The sequence below is a fragment of the Clupea harengus genome, unplaced genomic scaffold (genome assembly GCF_900700415.2).
Source record: "Clupea harengus unplaced genomic scaffold, Ch_v2.0.2, whole genome shotgun sequence".
NCBI classification, from domain to species: domain Eukaryota; kingdom Metazoa; phylum Chordata; class Actinopteri; order Clupeiformes; family Clupeidae; genus Clupea; species Clupea harengus.
In genome coordinates, this window is record NW_024879599.1 from 71,408 (window position 1) to 78,464 (window position 7,057).

Consider the following 7,057-nt stretch of genomic DNA (forward strand, 5'->3'; position numbering starts at 1 on the left):
TGTTTGTCGAAGTGATAACAATAACCAAAATAAACATTTTTCTTTACCACAAATGACAATTGCACCCAACAGTGTGATAATGCTATTCCACATACCATTAGTTTGCGGGTGGTAGGCGGAGGACATGCGGTGCTTGACCCCACACCTCCTGAACATGTCCGTGTTCACCTTATTCAGAGAACAGAAAAGAGTTAATACCAAATGGAAATCATGAGTAACAGACAGCATTATGTTGTTAGTTTCACCGTGCTGAAAATGTTAACGAATGGTGAAACAACCTCATTCCAGAACTCCCTTCCTCTGTCGGTCAAGATGACCTCCGGGGCACCATGTTTCAGGAAGATATCCATCATAGCCTTAACAAAAGCAACAAAATGTAAATATACATTCCAGTTTAGGCAGCATGATACTGGATGACACGACGTTCGAATATGGAAAGCTAATGACTGTTACACCTCATAGTGCATTAACTTTTGATATTCAAACGTTGTGAATTCCATTATCACACTTATTCAACCAAGCAGTGGTATAAGAAATCACCATAATTCACAAAATATCCATCATAGCCTTACCTCCGCAGTCAACACGGCTGCCTTCCTCTTGATGGGAATAGCCTCTACCCACTTGGTGAAATAGTCAGTCGCTGTGAGGCAATAGGTGTTTTTCCCCTTTCTTGACGCCTTCATGGGTCCGATGAGATCAACACCTGCAAGTAATTGTTTCAGAGAAAGAGACACAAAGGCAAAAAAAGGCTGTTTTTGCAGCTATACTATCAAAGGTTTTTAAATAACAGTGAATGTTACACAGAGATGTTTAGTCTACCAATCATATGCCAGGGAGCAACTGGCTTGATGGGCCTCATCTCCGGGGCCTCCGTCTTCACCCTCTCAAAGCGTTGGCACCGCATGCAGGTCTGAATCTGAAAGACATTGGTCATTAAGTGTTGGAATGACTTATCCTGCTGCAATTAATAGTGTGTGCCTCCTTTTTTTACCCAGTTGTCCACATCCTCCCTGATGTTCTGCCAATAAAAGCGCTGCCGGATCTTGGCCTCCATGCGCGCTCGCCCAAAGTGGCCTGCGTGTGCCTCTTCGAGGATGGGAGTCTTAAAAAAATCAAGGCAGATTTTTTTTTGTCACATACCCAGTCTACAATTCCTTAAGTAGCCCTCCCATTCAAAATGAACAACTAGTACATTTGGGCATGTGTCATTGAAGGAAAACTGCACACACCCTATAGAATCTATTAAAACATATTGAGGGGATAACCTTTAAAGATGTGTTGAGAGAAGTCCCACCCTCCTTTCACTTTGTTGTCCAAGACTATAGGTAAATCAAGTGTATGACTGATATATATAGGCCTCTACTATTAGGGCTTGGAGGGCTTGACTTATCTTAACTCATGTTAAATGACATCTCAAGGGTGTATGTTTTTAGGAAATATATAGTTTTGGTGGTTTTACCTTCAATGACACAGACACAGAAAAACACACACACTGTGGCTACAGTCTTTCAGTTTTGGGAAACAGACTAAACTGTTATGTTGCCTCTATGTTTTAACTATATGTAACCATTCACAGGCACACACACACAGAGAGCAACAAGGAAACACTTGTAGCTCGTTCTATCACTTCAGCTAGTCTGGTTTATTACAAACGAGAATTTATACATGATACAGGTGCCACTTAGTGTTCACCATCAACGAAGCAACATTCATCTTCGTAAATAACTCTAACCTTCTCCTCTTCTGTCATCACCACTCTCCTCAGACAGGACTCATCGCCTTGGTGGTACAACGCATCACCTGTAAATGAAAACAAATTGTTTCCCAACGTGTCCGTAAAATAAATCGACATCAATGTCCTACTGCCTGTCCAAACTACTTCATAACATAATTTCTTTTTCTTTAAGAAGTCAAGCTTACTGGCCGTTCTCGTCGACCAAATAGTCCGGTAGCACTAGTGCCATTTCAAACACTTTGCTAGCACTGAGCTAGGGCTCTATCAGTTAGCTGAACTCTACTCTTGACACTCTGAGGTAAATTTAGCTAGGTGCTACTGATAACTAGCGGTGGGGAATCGCTACATGCCTTCTCAACTTGTAAAACACAGCAATTAAATATAACTGCGGATGTTTTGATATACTTTGTGATGTTTTCTTACTAGCCGAGCAGTTCAAATGCATATTAAAAGTAATTGAAGTAGTGCTAAACAATGTTCAAAGACAGCTAGCTTTAACCATCTCTGCTCTGGATCTTCCCGAAGTAATAACAATTAACCTTTCTGTTCATAACAACCTTTAAGAACCACGTCGGTATTTCATGTAAAAATGTAAGCTAACAATCAAGTACTAAAGACGAACGATTACTTCTGACACAAGCAGCTAATTGCTGGCCTACCTTGGACACAGTAGGCTTTTGCAGCTTTTCTAATAGCTCTTTTGGCGGACTCTTCCGTCCCTGGTTTGTACTTGTCCTTGCTACCTACAAGATAAAATAAAATATTATCAAACGATACCATTTTCACAAAGTAGGCAAATAGGATAATGAAGATTAGAATGTAATAAAGAAATGTAATTGAAATTGAATGCTGTCGCTGTCTCTGTCGCTGTCCGCTTGTGTGTTCCTGAGGTGTTCCTGAGGTAAATGACAGCTTCTCGCGACTCCTATATGTCAACCGCGAGCTCATAGCAACCATCATAGCAACGACGCCAAGATTCTTTGATAAACAGCTGATCGGAACGTCTGTTGCGTCATCCGGAACTTCTCGCTAGCCGGAACTTTCTGTCCATGACAGAGCCATTATACTGTGTGATGACTACAAAGACAAGCCTGCCGGAGTACACTCAATCTGAACTCCCATACGACATAACGCATCACGTCCTAATAAATTAATGGGAGTGTGATCTGAAATTAACACCGGCATTCTTATTTCTCTTCCATCCATCTGAATCAATACTGGGTCTGAAAAGGGAATAATCTGAATTTGTCCTGAGAATCCGACGGTCTTTGCCACCTTACCTGTGCTAGACAGGGGGAGATGTCGGGCGTCTGCTGTACATATACACGTAAAAGTTGCCCCCGTGTCTATCATTAATTTAACAGTTTGACCCTCAATCTGAACTTCCATAACCGGTTCCTTATCAGCCTGTTTTGACAACACAACAAGCTGATTATCCCCCTGCGGATTCTCTAGGCATCTTCAATAATGTGGTCCTCTAAACGGAGAAACAAGTCCAACCTGCTCTCCCATCTGAGGTTGCATTTCTACCTGTCCACTTACAACCCTCTGCTGGCAAACTCTGCTTATATGCCCCGCCTGGCCACATAACCAGCACTCCAATGACCCATCTCTGAAATTCATATTTCGGCTTGCCATACCTCGGCCTCTTCCTCTGCCTGCTCCACCCCCTCTGTGCCTACCCTGCATGTATCCCCACTGAGGCTGTGAATACGGTTGAGCCGGCTGATTCCAATACGGTTGTCTACCCATTTGTTGTGGGGGATGGGGGCCTTGTGTTTGCTGAAAAGGTGTTGGCTGCTGGAACGCCAATGGCTCAGACCCTGAATTTTGCATATTGCTTTGTCTCACATCCTGCTTGGGTGATTGGGCATGTTCACCAAGCTGAGGGGCCTGAATGCACCCTTTTTTTAAGCCCTTGTCAGTGTCTAATTGATTCTGAACCACCTTTCTCTGCCGTTCCGTGTCCTGTTTTTCCAAACTTAAGTCTGTCTTCCTCTGCACATTTACAAAATGAGTGACAATATCTCTAAACTCTGTTTTCGTCATAGACCCAATTCGGTGCTCATCCTCTAATCTATTTCTGGCTGACAATGGAAGGGCTTCTATTATGGCCTTCCTCATCATATGTCTAACCATTAAGTTACTCTCTGGGTCTGTTTCCATCCTCATTCGCCAGTCTGCTTCCACCCTCTCAACAAACACAGCAGGATTCTCGTCTGCTTTGATCTTATCTACCGACATACTTGCCAAAGAGAAGGCATTCGGGTATGTGTCTCGTAAGCACCTCCACACCTGATTCCTATAAGTATCAAATGCCAATTCATCTGCCAGTGAATTACCCATTAGCCCTCCAAGTGCCACTTTATTAAGAATGGCAGTGGTGGTCTCCTTAGTAAGGATACGACTCAACAATGATTTTACATACCCAACGGCTAACCTCTTTCCTTCCATCTCTGATTCCAGTTTCCCTATCCAAACTCCAGCTCCTTCTTGCAGAATAGGAAGCCTGGATATCAATCCGTCTAAGTCCGTATGACCCCACGGTTGGTAATGCGTTACATTGCCTTTATGGAGTAGAGGCATCATCACCTCTACCTCTGTGACTGGTGCCTGTATCCCTTCTCTCTCTCTTTCTCTCTCCTCATTCCTTATCAACACATGTTCCAACTGCTTGATTTTTTCCTTCATTCTCCTCATCTCCTTATTCTCTCTCCCTACTTCCTTCAAAACCTCCTTCTTAGAAAAAACAGTGACTGGGCATTGTTCTCTAATCACCAAATCATCCCAGTCCTCAGAGTCACTGCCCTCTCTGCACCTTGTCACACTCTCTTCCTGTTCCTCTCTCTGTGTAACCCTTCTTTTAAATGGCTTCTGTGAAGACCTCCACCCCCAGTCCTTTGACCTTACTGGGGCCATGCTTTTTGCCTGTGCTAAGCCATCCTCCTCTTCTTCCTCATTCTCAACTTCTTCCCGATCTCTACCTATCCTTCCATTTAACACCCCAGAATCCACTGTGAATTGCACCATCTGTGAGAGTTGTGGCACCCCACGTCTTTTACTCAAATCCTCCTCATCTTTGGCCAAACAACCCTTCACCTCATTGCTCAAACTCTTTATATGTCGTAACCGCCTTTCGACTGTCTGGCACAATTTACTTCCCATCTGGTTACCCTCTGTCCTTAACTTCTTAGCACTCATGTCTGATTCTAATGCTAAGTCATCATACAGTTTGAAAAGAGCCTGAGCATTCAGACGGCCTGCTACCGCCTCCAATACCAGCATATTCATATAATTATAATTCTCTTCCCTTCTGCGCCAAAAGGTGTCTTCCTCAGCCATTCTATCATTGAAGTCCGGTCTAGCTCTCCTCCTTCTCTCTCTCTGTGTCTCCTCTATACCTCCTCCTAAGTCTTTTTCCAAATCCATATCAACACCTCCCATTAATCTCTGTATTTCTTTTGTCCTTTCCTCATCAAAATTCAACCTTCTGTTCAATTGTTCTTGATCCTTACTTGCAAAACAAGCATGAGCCCCACCTAATTCTTTCCAATCTCTGTCTCTTTGTTCTGAGAATGCTTCCCATGAAGCCGCTCTCACACCTGGTTCAGTCATTCCACCACTGTTATCTCTCGTGCTCTTTGTATAAGACCCAGCAGGAGACACAGATGACCCTTCTTCATTACCCCTCTTATCACTACCATCACAAGCCTTTTTCATGAGGGAACCACGAGAAGATGCAGGGGGCCTGCTTACAACTTCAACACCCTTTCCTTGATCAACAGTACCCCCTGATAGGGGACCAGCAAAAGACAAAGGGGGCCTTGCTTCCAAATTAACATTCCTAGAGTCCTGTTGTTCTGAGTCAGACAGAGACTCCAAGGGCCTTTGTTCTAAAACAGCTGTCCCCACAGACATTTCTCCTAATCCTATTTCAATGTTAATTAACCTCTTCGCTATTTCCTCCAACTTCTGCCATCTCACTGTCTCATCTGGAATGTCCGCTTTTCCAATGAATCCTCCCTCAAATGTCACCACAGGGAACTGGCCCACCGCAGGAAGCTGTGGATACAACGGGATTCCTCTCCCCCCTATCTCATTGTCTGTAACATAAGGTGGAGGAGGAACCGACCCCCCCTTAACATCACCTTCTTTCTCGGTCTTATTCACACCCCGTCTCACATCAAGGCCCTGATTGCTTGCTCTCTGTTTAGCCAGTTTCATGAATGCACGCAGAACTTTCAATTCCTGTTGTCTTTTGATCTCCCTCTTAGCACTCTTATCTTGTACTTTGTAGTCTAGAATTTTCCCTTCCATCTGAGTTAAAAGCTTAGGGTCACATGACCCCTGTTTCGGCCACGAAACACTATGATCCTTTGTCCATTTAGACCATTTGATCATTTGTTGCATCACCATCTGTGAATCTAACGCATACCATCTAATAATGGCCTCTACAGGCGTAACTGATTCCCCTCTCATCAAATCCATCTTAAACTTACAAAATTACTAAAATTACTAAATCACAACCTGAAAAGCAAGATTACCTCCCTTCAAAGCAGGGACTTACAGGAGGAGAATCCTTGAAGTCACGTCCCACGTGGTTTCCTGAAACAAAGACAATTCCACAACACAGCCACGTGTACAGCACAACAATGCAATTACAGCTGCCTCTGCTGAAATGATCTCAAAATACAACCTTAAACTCACTTTTCGTTTATAATTATATATAGTTACCAAATCCTTTTAACCTACTACAATTACCCACAGTATTACCACTTAATTCAAACCTTTAGCCACAAATACAAAACGAATCCTTTAAGTTTTACTTAAACCACGTGTTTGAACAATGGAACCAATTCACTCAGTACAATTATAGCCCACTCAGCTAAACAGATTCATAGGTTTTAGATCAAGGCCTATTTCAATGCGTGTCACCAAAACCAGTATCTCTGTATTATAAATTACTGCACAACAACAAAACAATGTTCCTTGCACTAATACCACAATGTCCAGTCGCATTCGTTTTAAGATAAGCAGTACACCATCAACCTATTCAACAAAAACGAATTAAACTGGTTTGAGTACTATGTTTCCAATAGATTTAACTACGTTTCTACGATATCACTTCATCGAGAAATTCCAAAATATTTCTACCTGAAATCAACCGCAAAATACGAAGCGTTCATATGTGTTCATATAATCTAATAACAAATTAACGAAACTTGACTCCTGATTCACCCACAGTAAGCTTATTAAGTTAACTGCAACATAAGACAATGTGATATTAATATATAATGACCAGAGAAGTTTAACGGCGTC

The 7,057-nt window shown here is 42.7% G+C and overlaps 1 long non-coding RNA gene across 1 annotated transcript; it reads right to left on the bottom strand.

Moving 5' to 3' along the window:
• Positions 1-831: 831 nt before the first annotated feature.
• LOC122129152 lies at positions 832-2,764 on the bottom strand. The gene is made up of 3 exons (XR_006151746.1): positions 2,398-2,764; positions 995-1,105; positions 832-919 (listed from the first exon to the last, which is right to left on the bottom strand). It is a non-coding gene; the product is annotated as an uncharacterized LOC122129152 (long non-coding RNA).
• Positions 2,765-7,057: the final 4,293 nt, after the last annotated feature.